The sequence below is a fragment of the Rhinolophus sinicus genome, chromosome 17 (assembly GCF_057876585.1).
Source record: "Rhinolophus sinicus isolate RSI-liver-muscle chromosome 17, RSI-T2T, whole genome shotgun sequence".
Classification (NCBI taxonomy): Eukaryota; Metazoa; Chordata; class Mammalia; order Chiroptera; family Rhinolophidae; genus Rhinolophus; species Rhinolophus sinicus.
Genome location: NC_142517.1, coordinates 146,283,374 through 146,308,356, shown reverse-complemented (window position 1 = coordinate 146,308,356; position 24,983 = coordinate 146,283,374). Strand labels below are relative to the sequence as shown.

Here is a 24,983-nt window from a genome sequence, read left to right as displayed (position 1 = left end):
ATATACTTTCTAAAATAATATGATGAATAAAGTAGCAATTATGCAAATAATTATAAATGTATACACATATATGTATAAAAGTCAGAAAGATTGATGCACCATACAACAAAATGTTAATTATTATCTGTGAATGATGTAATAATATAGGCAATATTAACTTTTCATTTGATACTTTTCTTAATTTTGCAAATATTCTAAAAATATATATCATGTTATAACCGAAAAAGAAAGAACACTAGTTTAAAAAAAAATAAGGAGGTAACAGAAGCCACAAAGTGCATAGGTAAGAACCAAATATACAGCTGTAAATCAGGTAGAATTGTAGTATTAAAATAACTAAAGACTAATATGCACTAAATTGGGGGATAATTTGACAATAAGAAATAGTCAAAATGTTAGTAAAATGTGATTTTTTGATATGATGTGGCTAACCCTGCCAGTTGCTTCACCAATATCTATTCTCTCCTCCTTAGTTGCTATGTTCTTTGTCCTTTCCTGCCCAAAATGTGGATATAATGATTGAAACTCTAGAAGCTATTTTGAGTGCATGAATCTTAGAATGGCTATAAGGATCCAAGATCCCTGATGACATTATAGGGCCATCTTATCAGACTTGGCTACCAACATCAACACTTCATATTTTGTGAGGGAAAAATAAGGCAGTAATTTCTTTAGGTCACTCTGGGTATACAATGAACACAATTTCTATGTGATGCATATTATCTAAGAATCTGAATAAAGAAAATGTTTCTCTGTGATGGATTTAATGATTACTTGACCAGCATATATATTACCAAATAGTAGGGTTCATATGTCAAATCAAGTTAAACTGTGTGAGAGGAGAGAGATACAAATAATTAATATTTACAAAATTAGGATACATTGAAAATGACCCAAAAGAGAAATTTGTATTTCATAAAAGGAAATATTTAGTATTCTTATTATATTTAATTGTATAAATGATTATTTTTAAAATTATATTCCAAGTAATGAAATAGCTTTAACAGTAGAAGAGATTGTATTATACGTTAAAAATGAATTTCCAGAAACTGAAGATTTTTTAAATAATAGGTATTTAAAAACAAAACCTACATTTAGACCTGGGGACTTTCAAATCACAAGGTCCAATTAGACATGTGCTATGAATGTGTGATGAACTTTAGATAGAGAATGTGAGTTAGTTTTATATTATGTTTCATCATCAAAATCTGTGCTTTGTTCATATGGTATGCCATTGTTTAAACTTATTACATTTGTATTTACTGCTTCAGAGAATAACATAAAATTGATTGAAAACACATCCTTTATTCCACTATACCATCCAATATATGGTGTGGTAGGTTGTACATTCCAAAGATGGCCACACCATCTCCCATTCCACAAGCTCTTCTGCATTGTGACCTTGACATTCACCCGTCAAGAGATAAATCCATTTCTTTATTTTCTGGAATCTGAGCAGGCCCTGGGATTCATCCGACCAAGAGAATATGTGCAAGCAATACTGTACCAGTTCCAGGAATAGCTGTTAACTGGCCTAGCATCTTCTTGGAGTCCTCAGCTGCCATGTAAAAAGTGCAGGCTACTCTGCTGAAGAAAGAGGCCAGGTGGAGGAGCACTGAGGCATCAGACATGTGAGTGAAGAAACCATACTGGACATCCAGTTCATCCAGCCTTTAGATCACTCCAGCCCCGGTCACCAGCTGATGACAACTGCATGTAGTTACCAAGTGAGGATATCCAAGCTGATCCCTGTGAACCCACAGAGCTATGAGAGATTATAATAATTGCTGTTTTAAGTCACTAAGTTTCAGAACAATATCTTGCATAGCAAGAAGATAACCAGAAAAATGTAAGAATTCTAGAGTCTAAAATCTAGAAGTATGATACAACAACCTGACATCTTCTATTTATTTATACATCTGAAATCACACACACACACACACACACACACACACACACACACACACACACACAGAGCAGAATGTGAATTGTTTGTATTGCAATCTCTATTTTTGTCTCTATATTTACCTCGATCGCTGCAAGTTATCTCATTTCCAACTAAAATTACTTCCAATGGTTTTCTGGCTAGTGCTGATATGTGTACTAACACAGATGTTACATATATATATATATACACACACACATATATATGTATATACATATACACATATAACATATGCATATGCCATGCACACATACATAAACACACACGCACACTCACACACACACGCACACATACATAAACACACACGCACACTCACACACACACACACACACACACACACACACACAGTGCATTTGGGGGTCATTCACCCCATAATATAGAACACATAGCAGAAACCTGAATGCTGTTCCTATGTGAAAAACTGTCAAGGTAAAACGCAATTTAAATTTTTTTTTCTGTGTTCCCCAAAAGCAGAACTAAGATCAATAAGACCAATGAGAAAAGTTACAAGGAATCAAATTTAAGCTCAGCATGAGATAAAGCTTTCTTACTGTGAGGAATGCCAAAATAGAATGGGCTGCCCAAAGAAAGGGCCAAAGGAACAATTCAGGAAGTTGAATGTCCATTCTCCAGAAATGTTGAAACAGACTGGTTAATAGCTAAAATTAAATGATTTTTATGGACTCTGTTGAACACACAATTTTGATGAATCTGTGGTGATTATCTTTGGAATAGATTACACTAATATTCTTATAGCCCTACCGTATTCCAGAAAAAGATACCAGGAGTATCACAAAGATCCATTCAAAAGAACATCATCAAATTCATAGCCCTTTATCCTACTGAACTGATGTTTAATACTTTTTCAAGACAATTATTGCATGACTAGCTATATTGTGGGCTTTAATAGGCCTCAGGGGAACAATGAAAAAGGTGATGCCTCCATTGTGAAAAAGCTTACGATTTGGAACGGGAGACAGGTGAGAACACAATTAACCATGGTGATAACATAGGGTAAGTTAGCAACAGCCATAGGAACGAAGTGCCAGAGAAACAGGAAAAAAACAAGAAAAAAAAACAGTGTAATTCTGTCTTGGAGATTTGGGGAAATCCTTTAAAAAGAGCTACCATTTGAGCTGACTCTTGATGGTAATCCAAGGCTGAAAAGCAGTGTGAGCAAAGAAACAGAATCACAGACATATATGAAAACATATGAGATGGGAGCAAAAGATGAGCTATGAGGCTGCAGAGGTCATGTGGGATATCTTTCTAGAAAGGGTCTTGAAAGATATGCTAAAGAATCTGAAATTTAAACTGGAGAGCTTCCAAAGGTTTTTACACCCAAGAGTCACATGCTCTGAACTACATTTACAGAGGTCCCCCTATTGGCAATGTGGAGTATGTAATGGACTACACTGTTTTGGGTTGTTTTTAGAGAAACATGTCAGTGTTGGGTTTGGACTAGGCACAATGACTGAGGACAGGTGGGGTGACAGGATCTTTTCTCAAGTTCCTTTTCAATCTTTATCTCTGTGACTCATGTCCCTGCAAAGGAAAGGAGTTCCAGACAAATTCTTATACATGACAGAGGCGGCAGGACTCTTGAGCCATTCCGATGAAAACCAAGAAGACACTGCCATTTCAACTATCCAGTGAGTTTGACGAGAGGTATATAAAGTGCACAATCTTCGAATAGCTGACAATGGAATTTGAGAGGAAGAAAGTCACAAGGAAGACATTAATATAGCACAGGGGGAAGACATATTCAACTATCCTACTGGGAACGTTAGATCCTTTTTGGCCGGCATCGTTTTCCAAAGGAGCATCTACTGCTTTGGAAGGTGCAGGGGACCTATCTGGACATGTGCAATCTAATGAAACGCATATAGTAAGGGCTTAATTGTGTAGGGCATTTTGCTAGGTACAGCACAAAAAGAGCTGTGTTAGATTGCCTTCTTGGATTTCATAATCTACAAAAGACAGATACATGTAGATATACATCTACAATTTAGGTAGATGAAAGCATTCATTAAACTATAGGGACAAAACTATACATACCTTACACCAAATGCTTCGTGGGCACCAATAAATGGGACAACTCCCTGCTTAGTTCCATTTCAAGGGGAAACATGACTAAGGCTCCGAGAATAAATGCCAGTGACTAGATCTGACTCCTGAGACTTGCTAGAAGAAAAAAGGAAATCTCTGCCCTGCTCAGCTTTAACAGCCCTGGAAGCGCAAGGTCAGTGAAGCAGTCCAAGGCACAACATGCCACGGGACCGCAGGTACTTGAAGGGAGGAAGAACAGCCCAACCACGACACCACATCCATCTGGGGATATAAGCTCCTTTCTTTGCCTTCCTTCCGTTCTGGTGGTGGTGGTGTTGATGTTAGGCCACTCCAATAAGCACATTTTTGGCCTTGCAGAGGGAGCTCTGTATACGGGTGTCAGCAAAAAGGGAAAAGTTCATGACATTTCTAATAAACAGAAGTTGAGAACATGGATTGAGAAAGTGATGTGTGAAAAAGTTTGAAATTGAGCTGCACTGTGAATTTTATCCCTGAGACTGATACATGGTGTGTGACATCAGAATTCTTAAGTCCTCTGAACGATTTGCATGGCAAATAGCCAAGCATATCATCAGATCAGAATTCTAGATACTAAAGCCCCTCACTGTCCTTGAAGCCCCCGCCCAGTGGTGAATGAACAAATGAGGAACACATTTTCCCAAGACACACAGTCATGAATAACATAGTATGAACACATTTGTTGAAAAACAAGGAGCAGAAGAGTAAAAATTCTACAAGATAACAATATGTAGTAATGTGCTCATGATTCATAAATCTGTAATATTGTTCATACAGAAAGATGTTGTTTATATTCGTTTATGGTATATGAAGCCCTTTGTTGATAGCACAGCTTGGCCTTATGGAAATATGTAGCTCTATTTTGCAGATGTTTTTCATCTCTGAATGACAAAATAATCCTCAGAAGCAGGAATAAGAAAGTCAATTTTTAATAGTATGAGAATTCAGTAAGGCAGAGACTTGACAGATAGCAAGCAGAACTGCAAGACACACAGGAAAGAGGATTTTGCCTAGTGGATCTCCAGGGTTTTACAATTGCAAAAGCGCTCAGTAACTGCAGGAGGTGAACATGAACCCACTGCTGAAAACCCATTTGTTAGTGCCCCTTAATGAAATTTTGGAGGTGCCTGATCTTGTATTTACATAGTGCCTTAAACTAAGTAGATCCCCAAACCACTGGCCAGATTTATTAATTAAGTATGCTGGCTGCTTAAGCAGGAATCATTTCATGTACCAACGAAGTGCACTTCTGTATTAAAATGTGGCAACATTTTATTGACCCACAATTTTATATAGCAAGTTATTATGAGATGTAGCCCTTTGGCCAATTAAAAGTACATCAGTATTTAGAGAATTATAATGAAATACAGATGCATATAATACAACTTGATTAAAATCACAGAAAAATTCCCATTGCAAGTACTAAATACATAAATGATTTTACAAAATAGATGAACATAAAATACCATTAGTTAAAAAAATGACTAAACATGGGAGTTTGAGGGTGTGTTACTATACGGAGGAGTAATAAGGGTGTATGAAAGGTTTAAAGGTTGGCTAAAAACTCAACACTACTGAGTTAAACCTGACAAAATGCTATACTAAAAATAAGGTTTTAGATAGAAAACTTAAAAAAAAAAGTTGGACCAAAACGTATTTTGGTCCAACAAAAATTCAAAACAAACTCTATAGTTAATAAAACAACTGAAAGGAATAAATCTGAATTATCATATGACATTGGTAACATCTTTAGCTTGAGGGTGCCCAGGCACAAGATCATGGAGGTCTACATTGAAAAGTACCCATGAAACCCATACAAATGAAAAATCAACTTTCAGTAGTAGAAGCCCTCTGGGAAACACACACACACACACACACACACACACACACACACACACACACACGAGTGTGGGCGTGCGCACGCGCGTGCTTATAATAGACCTCAGCCCTGCCCTATGACAGAAAACACTATACACCTGATTTAGTGTTAATTTAAAATATATTGCTAAATCAATCATATTGCTAAATTTTTCTATATCTTGGTTTTATATTTGTAATGATGGTGCATAATTTTTGTGAGTTACAAACTTCCAAAGCTTTTGTTAAATAAAATGAAAACTGTTCACAACGTAAGCTTACATGTTTAATTATCAGTGGACTATCACACTATAAAGTAATTACAGGTGGTGCAATATTTTGGCAGATAGATGCAACAACACAAGAAAATCAATCGTCTGGCTGTGACTTCGTGTAACCTTGGTTGGAAATGGTTAACCTCATACATGGTTCACAGACACAGCGAGAGTTATTGCTTGAATTTAAATATTTCTCATGTAGAAATTCAACCTTGTAAAGAATTTCTTATAACACAGTTTTCTTTTTAATCACTTTTAAAATATATTCAAGTGGCACACAATTTCAGGATGAGAGTCAACATGAATACTTAGCAAATGAAAGCTGAGGACCCAACATTATTTTAGGCACCACTAGAAAATTGTTTAAATCACAATAGAAAAGACATAGTAAAGGGTTATTTAAAGAACTTCATTACTTGTAATACAAAAAGAATTTTTAAACACAGATAAAACATACATTATTTAATAACCTGTACAACCACTTCTTATGTAATAAACTCTCACAAAACATGACATTAAATTAGTCCATCATTTTTTTAAAAAAATGATTATTCTACTGAACACGTTTTTGGAGTTGAAGGCGTTGTAGGTTATATTAAACAATTAGTCTTGGTACAGTTCAGCAGTCTGGAAATGATTCAGAAATACATCAAAAACAGCATGACGCACCATTAGAATCCCATGAGCAGTTTACTAATTTATGTATAATTATCATTTGTACAAATTATTGTGAAGAAACTGATAAACAATCAATGGTCAAAACAATATACTTTCCTCATATAATAAGAAAATAAAATTGGAATTCAAATATTTCTAAATGAGAAATCAATTATGATTTATTTCAAATTATTTTTCTAAATAAAAAAATAGAAATCTCCAATTAAACATTTATAAAAGTTATTAAGAAGAATGAGACATCACATACTGAAAATAAAGTCTGTGTCTCTGAACAAAAAACAATGTTTCATATTTTTCATTCAGGGACTAAGGCTGAGATTGGCAATATGTTTTTAAATGTTTTATATATTTCATATTCACATACAAGAAAAAGCACTCATTTTTCAATTTCCTAAGGATTGGCCAAGAAAAAAATAACATGATCCATGCTGATCAAAAAACTGAGGGGAAAATGGAAGATGACTACTCAACTCAACCAAGAACACTTAACAAAAATCAGCAGTGACATTGGAATTTTCCAAATAATGTTAAAGGTTTTTCTAGCTTTTTCCAAGCTAGATCACTTCCTGCAAAGTGGCATTTCAGTGTTAAGCACTGTATACAATTTGCACAATAGTATGATAACGTACTTATCATGATATACCTTTGCCTTCATACATTTACCTTTTCTTCTCTCTTAAATAAGATTTCTAAATATTTCACTAATACGGTTTTACTGTGTTCCTATTTTCCTTGGCTTCAATCCTACCTTTGACTCCTAGTATTTATTTATTGTCTCCTGGGATCTGATTTTGCAGTTATGCCTTACATTAACTCGTCTGAGAATGTTATTTCAGAAATTGGTTAAGCAGGCCAGATTTACGAGGCACACGTCAAACTAAATGCCAGTAGAGGACCCTGGAAGAGCAGATGCGTTAAGAATAGTTAACATATGTAAAGTCCTTCCTAAGTGCCAAGCACAATAATCAGTACACTTCATGCACTGTCACCTCTACCCTCATGATAACCCATTGAGTAGTTACAATTATTAGGTGGATAAAAATAAGCATCTAGCTTTTAGTATTGTAAGAATTTAATGAGGTAATTATTACGTAAAGCACTTAAGAGACTCTCATGCCCAATTACAGACTTGGGTTGTATTAGTGTTACGTATTATTATTATTACTACTCCCATTATAAAGATGAGGTAACTAAATTCCATAGAGGCTATGTAACTGTGCTTTGTGATTCTGCTAGTAACTGAATGAGTCAGAATTTCTGAAGTGCATTTATGTAGGCACCAGTCTTAAATTTGTGTCTTTAACAGAACCATGTTTCATTGCCTCCTTCAATCTTGAGTCCTGGCATTTTTCTTATCTTAGAATCAAGAGTTAGTTCATACAATAAAGGTTCTAATTAATTGCCAAGAACTTCACCTTAAAAGGAAATATAATGGACCCCTATTCATTAAACCAGGTAAGCTAACAGGACAAAACAGCTCTCACTGAACCAGAGTCACTTTCCAAAAACAGATCACTCAAAAAATGGTAAAATAGGTGACCCAAGAGATGGTAATTGCAACCTTTCAGTAGAAAGGAGATAGTTACAGCTTTAAAAACATCTTATTGCTATTTTTTCTCATTTCAGAATTCCCTATCATTCAATATCATAAAAATACTATATTTTAACATATCAATTAAAGTAATTTTCATTCCCAATCTTCCACAACAGCTGTGTGTTATATACAGCCCAAGCTATGGTGGAAAACTGGGAAACTACCCCACTTCTCTCTCTATCTCTCCCTCTCTCCTCTTCTCTCCCTCTCTCCTACAATTTTCTTTTGGTTTGCTGAATTGTTAGAAGATGCTAAAGCATACACACACACACACACACACAAAATTCTTCCAACAACAAGCAGGTGAGAAATTTCTTGTGGGACCCCATCTGTATTCATTTGGAGTAACTAGCATCTTTAAAGCAACTAGTTCTGATTAGCTATAAAATTAAAGTGTTAGCCTGAACAGTAAGAAGCAGTAACTTCAAGAGCAGCTGCCAATCTAAGACAGCTATATCCACACATCTGTCTAATATTGAAATGGCCTTCCTTCATCTTTCAATTCTTCTGTGTATCTACGGACACATAAGGTAATCACAGTAACTTGTGTAATTTAATAACACAGAAGCCTATAAAATTTGCCATCTCTATCTGGAAACCACTAAAAAAATGTTGTTTAAAATTATTGTTTAGCATTTACATTTATTGTTTAATATGTTAAGGAAAACAGAGATGGAATGAAGATTGGATCTTTTAAAGAATCATCTGGTAATGCTTTGCAAAGAAAGAAACAAAATAAGGAAGTACGGAAGGAATGAAGGAAGGGAGGGAGGGAGGGAGGGAGGGAGGGAGGAAGGAAAGATGGAAGGAAGGAAAGTAGAGACAGAGAAAGAGAGAGAGAGAGAGACAGAGAGAGAGAGAGAGAGAACAAGGCCTTAAATAATGAAAAAAATTCTATCAAAACAACCCTATTTGGGAAGTGATTAGTACAGATTAATAAGACTAAAGATTCCTGATTCTGATTTAAGTGGTTAATTGAGTTAGACAAAAGGTAAAGAGATAAACTTAAAGAACAAAGACCATTGATAAAAAGGCAATTAACAAAGTCTAATAAAGAGATTATACAAGTAAAATACCATAGGATTTCACTTACATGTAGAATCTAAAAATAAAAACTGAAAAAAAAAAATGAACAAACAAAACAGAAACAAACTCATAGACACAGAAAACAAACTGATGGCTGCCAGATGGGATGGCAGTGGGGAGAAGGGCCGAAAAGGGAATTTTAAGAATTACAAACTTCCACTTATGAAATATTCATGGGGATTTAGTGTACAGCATAGGGAATATAATCAATAATATTGCAATAACTATTTATGGTGTCAGATGGTTACCAGACTTATGGTGATCACTTCATAATGTATATAAATGTGTAATCACTATGTTGTATACCTGAAACTAACACAATATTGCATGTCAGTTATAATTTAAAAATAAAAATAAAAAAACCTGAATCAGTCTTGAGACCTATTATACTTAAAAAAGTTACAGGTCATTTCATCCTCAAAGAAAATAAGAGGCATATCTCTGTAATATAAACACTGGAATATAGAGTGATACCAGGTCGTTTTTATACCAGTAGCTTCATTTTAAAGACGAGAAAACTAAGATCCAGAGAACTTAAATGACATACTACAGAATTAATTAATGGCTTTGCCAGGACTAGAATCCAAATCTTTCCTCTTAGCCCCATGATCTTTAAAATACTGTGTGGGATGACTGCTACTATGTTTATGGGCAAAAGTTCCAAGTATTTGTTTCTTTATATGGTACAGTCCCCTCCCCCAACACCAGCCAGTTCTTCACAGAGGGCACCACCTTTAATTGTTGATTAGCTCTGCAATAGAAGTTTTAATTCAAATGTCTTTATGGACAAGGGTGATTCAACAGAGAGTAGTTGGAATCTGTGGAAATCTGGAGAGTGCAACCCACTAAAATCAACTATTTTTTTAAAAATTGAATTACAGCATACTTTGACCAAACGGATCCCAAGCATTTTAGACATTATCTAAGTTCCTTAACTCACCACACTCCCCACTTCTGTACTCTTCCTCTTAATATAGTCATTGTTACTCCTCTTAGTTATCTTTGTACCTTTAAGGAACATATGATAACTGCTATTTCTTGTGTAAACTATAGACACTATCTCATGACCCCATTTTGTAAAATGCTAATCTTCTCATTCCTATCTTTTCCTGCTTTTTCTAATCCGCAAACCTAACTCTCAACCTTTACTATCTGTAATGTTTACTGTGACATTGTCATAGTTGAAAATATTTGTATTCTATTCCATAGTCATGATGATCTTCCACATTTTATCTAAAGACTGATACTATTATAAAAGTTGAAAATCAGTAAATACTATTTATATTTAACTAATATAAAAATATTGTTCATTTCAGGGCCAACTAAAGTCCTCTGATCACTTTCCTTCTTGCATATGCTTTTGTGTTTCTTGGAATTTTTACATTTTTTGCAATATGTTTGTCTTTTGAAATATTTCGTAAACTTAAATGCATAATGTCTTATTTTGGTCCAAGAGCCTCCCGCCAGGCAAAATCCTCCATTTTTTCACACTAATCCTACACCAGATTGAAGCAATGTGAATTGTCTTCTAGGACTACTTTGTCGATATCATGCCATGTCTTTTTCATTCTCTTAATTATACTTTGTTGGGGTTCGAACTCAAGTAAATTTGTAAGAAAGGTTACATTTGAGGAAAATATCTATAGTCCTTATAGGTCTGAAAAATGTCTTCATTCGACCCTTGCACTTAACTGACATTTTGTGCATCTATGGAATTTTGAGTTGCAAATCATCTTCCTTCAGAAATTTGAGAAGTAGTCTATTAATTCTTTAATATTAGTCCTAACTATATTTTTGTTGTTGTTTTCTTAAAGAGCTCTGATTAGCAGGAAGTCACACTTCAGGGAGATTCACAGTGACTCATCTTTTTGTTTGTTTGCACTGTTGAGAGATTTTCTCTACTTGAAATTGCAAAGTTTCCCTTAAACTACTGATTTGAAAACCTTTAATTTTCAAATTAAAGATTCCAGTTTATGTATTGTGTCTTTTCCATATTACATTCTTGTGTTATGCAGGCAACATTCTCTTGAATCTAATGTTTTTTTGTCTCTTATGATTTTTTAATGATCTGTTCACTGCAAGGTCATTTCATTATTATTGGTTTTCTTTGATCTCAGTCTCTGTTTTTCATGTTGTAGACTTTTGTTAATTTGTTTTCCTTAAATTATTTCCTAACTGTCTGGTGACCCTTGGATACTGTTCTATATTTAAGAATGAAGGACTAGAAAATGCGGAGCCCTCTGGACTTGAGTGGATCTTGTTGATTAGAAGACATTGGTTCAGGGTAAGCAAAAGCTGATCATTAGGCTTAAAGATCCTAAGTGCTACAATAAAAGGGACTTTATTCCATGGTTCTAAGATGCATCCCTAGTTGTCCTATTGTTCCTTAGCAGTCCACAATTTCATTAGTGTGTGTTACGGGGGATGGCACGAAGGATAATGAGAACAACTTGATATTGGGATGTTTGCATAGAACTAGTGACTAGAAGCCTTGCTATTCCCTGTATACATGTTGATGCAATCATTTCTTTCAGCCCCAGTGTCTCACTTCTATGTTTCTTGGAATTATTGAGCTTCAAGCCTTTGGGGCTTGTCAATGGCAAAATGTCTTCCTCCTCAACTTCAGGACACGTTCCCATATCTTAAGCAGTTTCCTCAGCCTGGCTTCAGTCCATACTCTTTGTAACAACTTGATATATTTTTAAACCTTTAACTTAATGCTTAAATTAATAAGGTTTCAGGAGGGAGTTTAGATAAAGATATGTCTCAATACTTCCTCTTAAATTGGATACGCGTCTGTTTAAAAGCAATTCTACCAACATAGAGAGAAGCTAAGCTTAAAACATCTAAAATGAAGAAAACCCAAGAACAAACAATTAGCACCGAGTCGCATATCTCCACGATGTCATGATAGCAATAATGCTGTTCAGAAAGATTCAAACAAGGCTTTCTATTGAAATAAATGCAAAACTGCACATCTGCACATATCTTAAGATACACAGGGTAAAAGTAGTACTACTGATTTCATGCTTCTGAAATTCCTTATACTCTGTCCTTTTTGTGGGGAATGAGACACCTCATTAACATTCTCAAAAACATTATTGAAGCTCAAAATTATTTAATGAGATAGTTGCAAATATATTTGTGGAGGTTATTTTTCCTTACAAAAGGAACGGAAATGATGCATACATGTTATCTCACTTGAATTAGAATTTTATATAAATAATAAGAACTTGTGCATTGTAGAAACAAAATGGGCCTATTGTTGTCTGCTACAGCAAATGAAGTGTCTCATAAATGGCAATTCAATGTGTTAATTCAGCTGCACCATCCAATTACCTACAATTCATCTCAACTTAGTGCACAACAATAAAACTCTTTAAAAATCTGTGACAAAATGTCTGCTGTAGGTTTACCAAATAGGAAAAATACTATCCCAAAGTCAGGGAGTGGGAGACACAGAAAATAAATTATAAAAATGGTTCACAATCTAGCCAGAGTACTACAATTAATTTTTGACATGAAGTCAATAATCCTGAGTTAATAATGAAACACATATTGGATGTTTAATAAGGAAAATCTGACCAAGGAATGTAAGCACTTCCTGGCAACTGAAATTGGCATCTCCTCAAATAACACAGCATTCGCTTGGAGCCATGGGCCAGCCAACTGCCAACTGACCACAGGGTCCAAGCACACAATTCTAAAAGTAGACAAAGGTAATGAGATGCGAATTTAGCAACCCCAGCCTCCTGTTAAATGACCCAGATGCAAGAGCTAGAACATCTGTCTCTTACCTATTCAGAGACTAAATGATGAAACAAACAGAAACCCTTTTTATTTATTTTTTTACAGAATCAAACCAACTAATAGATAGTCCAGCTTTGCTACATGAGGATTTATTAAGCCATAGAAGATAGATGATTTAAAGTAGACAGCACCATGAAAAAGGAAGAAAGGAAGGAGGAGGAAGGAAAGATAAGGGAGAAGAAAAAGTGTATCAGGAAATAGGAAATGATCAACAAAGTGTTTACTTATGAAGAAAATACAGAGGTGCACTGACAATCTATAGGATATGGGTAAAATCTGAATCATGATCAGAGACAGGCTAGCTTCTAATATTTTTTAAGACAAATGATATAACTGAGACTGAACTATCAAGAAAATCAAAGAAATATCAGACTTGAGGATTCAGAAAAAGGTGGCATTTGCTATGAGAATAGACTGTACTGTTTTGAAACTAGGCTAGTCAGTAGTCCCATAAGCCCTCCCTTGATGACAGAATCTGAAAACAGAACTGTTTTTAAGTGCACATTTTCATTTTTTTTTTAAAAACCAGACAGGTGGAGTGACTCATTACCGAGGGCATCTAGTTCAAATAATTTACATAATCTAATCAAATACCAGTCACTCTGAAATAATATTTATTTTTTTAAAAAGGCTACAGAAAAAGTCGTATTAAAACACTGTCTTATTACATTAAACAAAAATCTTAAGTAACAGAAAGATGATGAAAATATACCAAAGGCCAGAAGTAAGGATAAAATGTACCTTATCGAAGATCAATACATCTTTACAGATTACCAGTGATTACAAACTAGTATAGATATTCCATCATATAAAAGGTTGCAAAAAAACATACTTGAGAAAAAAATAGAAATTATAGAAATTTCAATAGGATTTCCCCAATCCTTTCATAAATATGAATATTTCCTAATATAAAGAATTTATCAACAGTGTTACAGAAAAATAAGGTATTTCTTATTAGGTTAGGTACATATGTAGATCTTAGTTATGAATTAAAGTTTATATATAGAAATCTTATTTAGTTATAGATTTAATTTTTTTCTCCCTGTCTACATTATTACATGTTAATTTTTTGTTATGTTTTTTGTTTGTTTGTTTTCTTTGGGGGGGGGGGTCTGCATGTAAGTAGAAACAACAGTCAATCTACTTGAAGAAAATCCCTCTGATTTTTCCATGTTTGTTGTTCCCTTCATAATTAACATTCTTTCTTAATCCGGTGCCGTGACTTCTAAAAGGTAAACATTTTTGTTTTCATCTCTAGAGGTCTGAGTTTGTTGCTCAGGTTTTCTTCATTCACTTTTAAAGGCAAAACTTCCTCAAAAAGGAAACAAGATATAGAAATCAGGGTTCCCGCTTCAATTCTGCTACCTGGAGCTTTGTGACCTAAAGCAGGTCATTTTATTAATCATTCTATCTAATTAGCATAGTCCTTGCCCTGCCACTTATCAGATTACTCTGGACAACTTACTTAACCTTTCTGTGTCTCAATGTCCTCATCTGTAAAGTGGAGGTACTAATAAAACCTACTTTCGGGAGTCCTTAGGGTTAAATGAATCAATTATCTGTAATAATGCACTTTAAATGGTGTCCTGAACATAGTAACCTCTACATTTGTTAAATAAATAAAAATGAATGAGTATATCTGAAAATTGATGTAGTGAAAGTGTATCAGATGCTTGGGAACGTTTATAAAGAGATTCTGTGGATCCATCCCAGGCAAATGAGAATCAGTAGGACCTCACGACCTATTATTAAAATAAACAAACAAACATAAACAAAAACCTCTGTAGGTAATTTCAATTGACAAACTGGTTTGTCAGCAATGACATGCCATAAGGTCTTAGGTCAATTTAGCTACACCTCACACAACCCACCAGCCTTCTTTTCCTCTTCAATGGCCACAAGAGTCACTATCCAAAACAACTTGGGATTAATAGCATCAGTCAGTTTACAAAAGCAGTTACAACTTTAGCTTTGAATTTTCTTTTACCTAAAGCAAAATTTCTTTGTCCTCACCAAGGCACAAAAAAGAAATAAGATAGGCGTAACTGATCTCTAAAGGTTGAGATCGCTGGTTAGGGGGAAGGACGGAGGAATAAGTTGAGACATGTGCCTTGTTTTTCACCCAGTACTCATTCCTTGTCCTAGGACACCGATGGGCATCATTTTAGTTACAGTGATTTGTGGATAACTACCACAAAGGAACAAGTCACTTCCAATCCCCTAAAATGTCAACAAATGCTAAAACAGTAAACTGAGGCTGGAGCAATTGTTATCATCTTTCCTAGGTCCAAATGTATTGTCCTGACTTGCAACCGGAAAGAGAATGGAAGAGCTTTATGGGCTATGTCTTCTTCAGTCTTGAATATAATGACCATGCTGGCCTCTGATATGTAGATGCATGGGGTCCATGGGGTAGGCAGTGTATTATAGTGGTTCAGACCAAGAAGGGTTCCCAAGCACAGTTTACAAAACGTGGTGAAATAAATTACCGAACTGTGATGAAACTTTCACCAGTCTTTGTTAAACGAGAAAAATAACTGCAGTGTAGAAAAATACATAAAAAGCTAAATTTATTTTATGGTAAGCACTGTATTTTGTTATTCAGTTCTGCCATCTTAGTTGGTGTTAAAATGTCCACACTTTTATAAAATGATGGTGATATAAGTAGACTTTGTAAATCATTCTCACGGTGCAAAAGAAAATGTTCACGTGGAAGTTGACACCCATTTTTCAAAGAAATTTATTAGTCAGTAAAAATGTCAGGCTGAGAACTATTAGAGTATTGGCTTCAGAGACATAAAGAGCTGATGTGATCCTCTGCCCTCCTACCTATTAGCAGCTTAATTTTGAGCAAGTGAGTCCTCATTTATACAGTGGGGATAGTAACACTACTTACTACACATAAGGTTATGAGGATAAAATGATAAAATATGATAAGACCTATTAGATGTTTATTTACCCACAGTACAAGTACAAAGTAAATATCGAATAAATTTAGTCATTTTATCAATTTATAACTATATTAACCATTTTTAACTCTCATAAATAAACTGAAATGTCTATACCATCACATATATTTGTTTTCAAGTATTTTGTCCCATTTTTCTTTCATTAGACAAATGGTCGTATTGCATAGGGGCCTTGATAGTCATATAAATCCCCTCCCTCTGAAATTAATTATATAGTAAAAATCTCAAAAGGAAATTAAGTCAGTTATTATGCTTCTGGTCTATAAGACAATTCTCCCCATATGTCAAAATCCATTTTTTAACAAAAAAGAAGTGTTGTGTTTATAATATCAAGGCAGTTAATATTAGGCCAGTGGCTAAGTTGACATTTACTACTACGTATCTCTGAAGTATAATTTGAATGATTTTGAACATGTAGCCTGTGCTTCAAGTTCTTCTTTCTGTTTACAGTGGCTACTCAGCACATGTATTATGTTCACTAAAGTGCCCACCAACAGTTTCATCACACTCTTTTTTATAATGTTCTACAAGAGCTTAAACAAGACGTAAGTAACATTCAAAATCATTTAATGTATCAAACAGAGTCCCAATGAATTCCACATCATGTTGAAACCCTGATATGATGTCTCTCGGACAGCTCCCACCTATCTTAGCAATAAGCACTTCTAAGAAAATACAAAAGAAGTCTGAATATTTAATAAGGACAGTATGTTTAATTTTCTCACATAACAAAAATATGACCACAAACATGTTCATATCTGTGACAGAACAGTCACTACTTTCCCTACACCCCTCTCAAGTTATGTCGGGACGGTTAACCATTAATATGGAACAATTTTTAGAAACTGATATTTTGCATCTTGCTTTAAGTTTATTGCACATGTTGAATGAATATATTACGGTAAACAACAGGAGAGAAACTGATAGTTCATAAGGATTACAATAATCACGTGGACATTTGAGTGAGGTTGGGCCGTTACAGGAAAGGCATTTCTCCCTACTTCAACTTACATTTTAAATGTTAGGCCCTAGCAATCTCTTAGTAATCTGTGGTAGTAACTTTTAAAAACTACGAATTTCAGCCTAATAACTTCTAAGAAATACTAAGAAAATAAAATTGGAAAGTTCATAGCTAAAAATGAATTCTAGCCAATGCATTTACAAGGGACATTTGGTCATACGTTAATCACACAGATGTCTTTACCATCTTTATTTCTTGGTAATGAAACTAAGACCAGTTAAATATGATATTATAAATATACTCCATTGAAAACATACACATAGGTCTAAATCTGAATCAAGGACAAATAAGTATCAAATACAGTGGTACCTTGGTTTTCAAATGTCTCCGTTGACCAACATTTCAGTTTACAAACACCATAAATTTTATGGCTCTATGGTATCGTTAGATAGTAAAATTAATGCTAAATTTGCAGTTTTAGGGGTTGATTTTTAAAGGTCTGGAACAGATTAATCCATTTTGTATTACTTTCTATGGGGAAACTGTGCCTCGGTTTTCGAACGTTTCAGAACTCGAACGGTCTTCTGGAACGGATTATGTTTGAAAACCCAGGTAACACTGTAAATAAAATTTGTTTGATTTACATGTTGTTCCCAAAGATGATTGTTTATAATGCTCCAAATGGATGACCAACTACAATTGAATTAATGTATATATTCATTTTGTCAAATTTCTTTAAATTCTCTAAGTATTAAATTTCACAATGGAAAGCTGGACTCTCAAAAACATGTATGCCTGTAGTTGAATAGCAGAAGTCTTTAAACAATGTATAATACTTTAAGGTAGAAATTGTAAATGAGGTCTAATCTATTAAAATGATAAATAGTTTATTAAAGCAGTGTCAGATTTTTAAATGTGATTTATGTGTTTAAATATATACTTAGTGTATGTGTAAGGGGGAGGACATGATATTAGAAATGTCATCTAATAGATTGTCAGAGTCAATATGAGCATATATACTTAATTCTTGGTTTGATGTTTCACATGTGTTTATTCTGATAACAAGAGTAAAAGGAAGGATTTAGAACAAAAGCCCAGTTCAATTTTTAATACCTAGGCAATAAGCACTCAAACTTCAAAGTAGGATCCTGTTAGATCTTTTTAATTTAAGATGGCTTTCTGTTCCTACTACTAATAGTGACACAAAGCCAAGAAGGTGATGTATAATATTAAACTAGTCAAAATTTGTTGTTTATTGCAAGAGGTACCACTTGAGAATATGATGCCTAATAAGGTAAATTAGTTAAAGAACAAAACTGTAAGAATTGTTCATTTTCTTAAAACACAATGAACGCTTATCAGAGACATGTAGTATTATTTCACATGGTCAGACTGTATTAATACTTTATTCTCAGACATTTACATTTCTTGTTATTCAGGAACACCAATATTCTCTTCATTTGCCCAACCAGAAAGAATAAAAACACTAATTTGCTTGTTCTTTCATCCTCTTCCTAAAATGCCAAAGTTTTAAAAAGCTGCACAATCTCTATTACATGGAAATGTTCCTGTTACAACTGCCACTTTTAAAAATCAGGTTGGCAAAATGGAAGCATTTAACTTCTGACTTAACTGTTTAACCTGAAATTAATGTAAATTAAGTTAAAAAGTTAAATGTGTCTCAATATTCTTATCGGTAAGGTATCAGAACATCTCAATCAATCTCAGAATTTCACCTTCACTTTGTCTTTACCATTTTTAAATATAAAAATATGGGTAGAGTATCAGGTGATTTATAAGTAATATTTGTTAAAGCAAAATTGCCTTAAACGTAATCCTCAAAGATACTCATGGTTAATCTCCAACCCTTTTAGGAGGTGACTACGAAATCATCAGAAAAGCAGTATTGCATCCCAGGAAGTAGGATTCCTCCTACTTCCTTTTACCAGGAGTTATTACATTCCCAAGTACTTTGGCAAATTTTCATACAAATGTACTATCACACCTTTCATATATATTTGAAGCAATAAGGAAACCTATAAATTATTTAAGGTGACTCAGTTTGCAGATCAATTTATAGCCCCCAAATATTTTAAGCTGATATATCTGTTCTTTTATTAAAAGAGAGAACTTTTCACTTCTTAAAAATCACACAAAAATATTCACTCACAAATGATGTCATGTCCCAGTTTACTCTCAGTCAGGAAGGTTGAGAGATATCACCCATCAGAGCCTCTAAACTCATTTATTCAAATCTACAGTGACTGTTAAAGAACATCAGCCAAGTCAAAGACTTGTAGAGAGGGGTAAATTCAAGCAGTGAATGAGCTAAAAAGACACATAGGACTCATTTCAAATCTGTTCTACTAGTCCTCTATTTCCATTTATAAAAGACTAAATGAAAGAGAAAAAAAAGGAAGGCAGAATTCAACTTCTTGTATATATAGGCCTACATGCATAGCTGGGTGATTTCAAAGTTTATAATTAGCTGCATACTAATCAATTAAAAGTTTTTATTAAGCATTTATTTTTTTTTCCACATTGAGCTACGGTCTACATATCTGAGGCACACTCATGTCCCATTCTGGACTCTGGAATCCAGAATTAAATGTACACCAGCAACACTGTACTTCCTTTGGAAACACTTTCTTTTCTTCCTTCTCAAACCTTATCTGAGACACAGTGCCTCATAAGCCCTGGAATGAACATCACAGAAATGGTAAGTTAAAAGCATTTTTTTTAAACAAGCAGAAGAAGCTAGGGAAAATTCTCAATGGAACTGAAGGTGGGCAGCGACATAAGGAAGAGATGTGAAATCCTGGTTTGTGGCAAATAGTGCAGAGAAATGCATGTTTCTTAAATTCAAAGCCAGCCTTCGCCTATGAAAATTCTCCAAATTTATCCATCTCTGAACTCACTCAAAACAGTGTTTCAATATTAAGGTTCTAATTCTGCAGGAGAGGAGGAGTTTGTAGAGATCAGAGAAAAAGAAAGGTTAGTAATGCAATGCAAAAGTCAAGATAAGGAAAGGAACGGATGGGCTAACGCAAGAAGAATGATCTGGGAAGGTGAGAGGTCCAAAGTAAGTCACCAAAAGGTTGCCCTTACTTTGCAATATTCTCAAACCAGCAGGTTTAACACTAGAGGGCATGAATGCAAACACACACACACACACACACACACACACACACACACACACACACACACGAGAGGGGTAGCAATTTTGAGCAAAGGCATCCTTCATATAAAGCCAAAGATCTGGGGCCCCCAAAGAAACACGAAATTTGAAGGGGCTGGGACAGCCAAGTGTCCTTAGCCTTGGCAATAAAATCCCTACGCTACGTTTCTGGGAGGAGTGACCGCGATCTCCCCCAAGGAAACCACTCAAGGATTGAGTGCTATGGCAGTTTAAAGCTGGCAGTCCCCAATGCGCCTCTCTGCTAGTAACACCTTTGCCTCACGAAAGCTCCTTTCGAGATTAGTTTTGCCTGGATCCCTAAGCTTCTGTGTTTGTCTGCCCACAGTATCTTCTCCTGTGGCTGCCTGTAAAGGCTGAAGATGTAGACTCAACACCTAGAAATTCAACTGATTGTACCCAAAGAACGGGGTAAGGGGAAGGGGCGCCCGCAGCTTTCGCTGTCCAAACCAGCAGCCTCCTTGCGCTCGGGTTGGCAGCAGCGCCCTCGGACCCTGGGAAGGGAGGCTAGCCCTTGCGCCCCACATTGAGCCCCTCGACACCACAGCCCAGACAAGGGCAAGTTGCCTCCATCCCCACAACCCCTCTGGCTCCCAGCAGGGAGGTTTCTGTACCTGGGGGTGCCCAGAAGATGGGCCTGGGCGTGCTCCCCCCGCCAGGTCGCTTCTGGATTTGGGAGCTGGTGTGTTCGGGAGGACGAGGCAGGAGGGATGAAGGAGGGAGAAAGAGATAGGTAACGAGAGGCAGAAAGGAAGAAAATACGGAGAGACAAGACAGAGAGACAAGAGTAAGAGATAGAATAACCGGGACATAGAGATATCCCAAGAAAGACTGGGAGAAAGAGAATGTAAGAGAAACAGACCTGAAGGGCGTGGGGGGTTGGGGGGAGGCACAGAGAGAAAGAAACTGAGTCATAGAGAGACATACAGTGAGAGTGAGAGTAAGGGGCAAAGGGGCACTCAAAGAGAGAGGCAAATGGAGGCAGAAAGAGAAAGGCAACCGTCGAGGAAGACACGCAAGACCAGAACATCCCCGGTGCCGGGCCGTGCAGAAGCGCCCGTGCACCGCAGCCCTCGATCGCCTGCAGCTGGTGGAAGAAAGTTGCCGGGATGAAAAGGCCGAGCTGCCCCACCTCCAAGCGTCACCAAGGCGCGAAGGGTGGCCAGTGCCCCCCAGCCCAGCGGGGTAGCGGAGAAAGCAGGTTAGAGGGCAGGCGGCGGCACAAAGTTCCGCGCCTCGCGATCCTCCCTCCGCACCTGCAGCGGCGGACGAGGGCGATCCAAGCGCCCGGGAGGCCGCCTCGCTGTGTCGGCCGGCGCCCCTGCCCCGGGACCATCCCGGGGTGCTGGGCTCTGCACCCTGCCACTCGCTGCAGGACTTTGCGGCGCCCACCCCTGCACACTGGCCGCCCAGAGAGGACTCGCCCCAGAAAATTACGAGGAAGAGAAGGGGAGCAAGAGAGAGACGGAGACCTGCTATCCTGGCCAAGGATCCCGCGAAGAGGGAACAGCGGTCCACGCACGGAATTCAGCCTCTGCCCCAGCCCGGCAGGCGCTGGCCGGCCGCGCCGAGTGCCTTGCGCGCGGAGCCCGCTCTCACCTGGAACCCGCACCGGTCCGCGAGCGCCACGCGCAGCCCGGCTCCCTCCCGCGCCTCTCTCTTCACACTTCCGCGGGAGCAGAGCGAGCCGGCTCTGGCCTGGGCCAGCCCCAGAGAGGCGCCCTCATAGCGCAGCAGCGAGCGGGAGACTCCGTGAGCGCGGAGGGAACAGGCGCCGAGGCCGAGGAGGCGCCGGAGACTGAACGAGGGCTCCTAGCACATTGTCACCTCAGCAGAGCCGCTGCCGCCGCCTGGTCACTTCGTCCCCAGCCCCCGCCCCCCTCCCACCCCAGCCCGCTCCCTCCCAGCCCCTCCTCCTCGCGCGGTCCCTCCCTCTCTCGTAGCCCCAGCCTGGAGGCCTCTCACAGGGCTGGTATCATTTACGTAACCAGCACCCCCAGCCCTCCTCCCTCCCTCCCCGCTCCTGCTCCTCCCCAGGCTGGGGCGGTGCGCACCAAGCGCGCTCTAGCTGCTCCTGGAGCCGCGGCTCGAGCGAGCGATGTGCACAAGTCCCGCGATACTTGGCAGGCACGGCCCCGAAGAGCAACTGTGGGGTTGGCTCTTCTCCCCCGAGAGCGCCCCGCGACCCCTGGCCGCCCAGTGGTTCCACGGTGCGAAAGCCAGTTTGCATACACCGTGTTAGCCCAGTGCACCAGCGAGCCTCTTGCAGGGATGCTTGGGGGTACGGGACTGCCCTCGGGGAAAGCTCGGGCTACTGCACCCACGCTGTGAGCTCTCCAGTGGAGAGATGCTGCAGGGAACTTGAGGTTTCGGCTCTCTGAAGCCGAAAGGACATACAAGAGTTTGGCCTCTTGTCCGCTGCAGTTCATACACCCTATCGGGATCTCAGTGTTCTGGTTGGCGACGACTGCAACCAGTGAACGCACTATAAGAGAACTGGGAACGCAAAACGTTTCCTTGTGCTCTTAATTTTTTTTTAGGAAGAGGTAAAGTAAAAAGTGAATCTTTCAATTCCTTTTTCAGTCAGGAGGGTATGGCCTTTAACACACACACACACACACACACACACTCACTCACACACACACACACACACCCTGAAGTACCCAAATGCTTGAAATACAAGGTAAAGTTAATGGACAGTCATTTCTAAGTATTGTGTAGTATAGCAGAAACATCATGGTACTAAATGAGTTAAAATATATGTAAAGATTTTGGAACAGTGCTTGGCACAAAGCACAGACTTAATACTCAGATATTATTAGAATCTGAAAACTTGGGACCTATACCCCACTGCCATATTGGAGGGACTCCTCTAGGAAACTGGGATTACTGGATTTAAGTCCCTGATTTGCCATTTATTCACTGCTGGCTCCTGATTAATTTTGGCCCTTGGCTTTCTTCATTCTCAGTTTTCCTACTTGTAAGAGGGAGTGAAATAAGAGTATTTTTCTCCTCTCATGGTGTCACTTACCCGTTTTAGTTCGCTCTTCTTATTTTATTTGGCAAAACTGGAGGAGGATATAATAGCTACTTCAAAAATATTAAGAGCCATGTTGTACAAACATATATTATTAATTATAATCTAGTACGTCAATGAGATTCTTGATGATACTTATGAAAGGCAATTTCTACAGATGTGTTATCCTTATATCTTTTCATGCATCAATTATCATCCTAATTGATATGATAACTATAGTTAATATCTCCTCCTACATTGTCTATCCTTTCTCCCCTTCCCATTATCAATTATGGAGCATCTACACATGTGTTCCTATGTACGTGTGAGGACACAGGGTGCCACTCATAACAGCAAGAACATGCTGCAAGTTCTCTCTATTGTTTCCTCTTGTGAGTTCCAGCTCTGCGATCAGGTTACTTACCTCTGTGTGGCAAATTGAGAAAAGCTATAGACAATGGGTAAAAGATTTGGGTTCGAATGCTGGCACAGCCACTTACAAGGTGTGATCACAAAATACAGTGAACGTTTAAATAAAAAATTTATTACAGTAAAAGACACATTGCCATTAATCCCCCTCACTTCGTACATGCTTATCTCGTCATTTTTGCCACTTTCTTTTTTTTTTAATTTAATTTTATTAAATTTATTGGGGTGACAATTGTTAGTAAAATTACATAGATTTCAGGTGTACAATTCTGTATTACATCTATAAATCCCATTGTGTGTTCATCACCCAGAGTCAGTTCTCCTTCCATCACCATATATTCGATTCCCCTTACCCTCATCTCCCACCCCCCACCCCCCTTACCCTCTGGCAACCCCCAAACCATTTTTGCCACTTTCTGAAGCAGTTCTAGAAGTTCTTTTTTATGTCTTTACTTCATCCTCCATCATGACAAAACGGTCTATCACACATCATTTCTGTTACAACGATTTCTGTCAAATAAAAACATTATGGTGTGTCCTCATCCACCCTTATTCATCGGATCTGACACCATGTGACTTATGGCTCTTCCCCAAAGTCAAAATAATCATGAAAGGAAAACATTTTGAATCAATTCAGGGCATCAAGGCAGCCACAACAGCGCAACTAAAGATACTCACTTAAGGAGCCTTCCAGAACTGCTTCAGAAAGTGGCAAGAATGATGGGCTAAGCGAGTTCAAAGTGAGAGGGAGTATTTTGAGGGGGATTTATGGCAATGTGTCTTTTACTGTAATATTTTTTATTTAAACATTCACTGTATTGTTTGATCACATCTCATAGTAGACATATATCTTTTGAAGATATAGAATCCCCCATCCTTATATTCATCCATGAAAAATGCAGCAATACCATTTTGCAATCTTTGTAGTAATATTTAGTGAAGGCAAGAATCATAAACCTAGTTAGTAAAAGTCATATTTGTAATAACACATTGACATCATCCCAAAGTATCTCCCTGGGAATTATTAGCTTTTGCTTTACAATACACTATTCCAAAACTCAGTGGCTTAAAACAGT

The 24,983-nt window shown here is 37.4% G+C and overlaps 1 protein-coding gene across 6 annotated transcripts in view; it reads right to left on the bottom strand.

Moving 5' to 3' along the window:
- The window catches only part of GALNT13 (polypeptide N-acetylgalactosaminyltransferase 13), a 462,057-nt gene extending 439,704 nt beyond the window's left edge, over positions 1-22,353 (bottom strand). For 3 of the 6 annotated variants that reach the window (XM_074336503.2, XM_074336497.2, XM_074336501.2), the window contains exon 1: positions 22,062-22,341. The gene's annotated coding sequence lies outside the window, so the exon portion shown is untranslated. Of the gene's footprint in view, positions 1-21,934 lie in introns of all 6 variants that reach the window. The other 3 variants (XM_074336508.2, XM_074336499.2, XM_074336507.2) reach the window with 3 other exon arrangements.
- Positions 22,354-24,983: the final 2,630 nt, after the last annotated feature.